The following is a 624-nucleotide window of genomic DNA, read 5'->3' on the forward strand; positions in this document are numbered from 1 at the left end:
TATTTTATTTAACATGAATATTTTAGCATAATTTACTGGATATGAATATTCATGTTGAATTAAGTAGTATTTGTTTTATCTAATCCTTTATTTTTTCTCTTTTATTAATTCCTAATTCTCAGTTGAGACTTAATTCTTATCATGCTAATGAAAATTTGTCTTATAAATAGCAATTCAGTATGACTTACTAATGACCACACAAACTGGATCAGTATACTGAAGCAATGAGTCATAGAAATCTGGTAAAGAATATCAATGTCGTGCTCGCTTCGGCAGCACATATACTAAAATTGGAACGATACAGAGAAGATTAGCATGGCCCCTGCGCAAGGATGATATGCAAATTCGTGAAGCGTTCCATATTTTTTCTGATCTTTGACAAACCTGAGAGAAACAAGAAATGGGGAAAGGATTCCCTATTTAATAAATGGTGCTGGGAAAATTGGCTAGCCATAAGTAGAAAGCTGAAACTGGATCCTTTCCTTACTCCTTTTATACGAAGATTAATTCAAGATGGATTAGAGACTTAAATGTTAGACCTAATACCATAAAAACCCTAGAAGAAAATCTAGGTAGTACCATTCAGGACATAGGCATGGGCAAGGACTTCATGTCTAAAACACC

The 624-nt window shown here is 33.5% G+C and overlaps 1 non-coding gene across 1 annotated transcript; it reads left to right on the forward strand.

Moving 5' to 3' along the window:
* Window positions 1-260: 260 nt before the first annotated feature.
* On the forward strand, window positions 261-367 carry LOC113220504. Its single transcript, XR_003307376.1, has one exon. It is a non-coding gene; the product is annotated as a U6 spliceosomal RNA (small nuclear RNA).
* Window positions 368-624: the final 257 nt, after the last annotated feature.

This window comes from Piliocolobus tephrosceles, chromosome 8, assembly GCF_002776525.5.
Source record: "Piliocolobus tephrosceles isolate RC106 chromosome 8, ASM277652v3, whole genome shotgun sequence".
NCBI lineage: Eukaryota > Metazoa > Chordata > Mammalia > Primates > Cercopithecidae > Piliocolobus > Piliocolobus tephrosceles.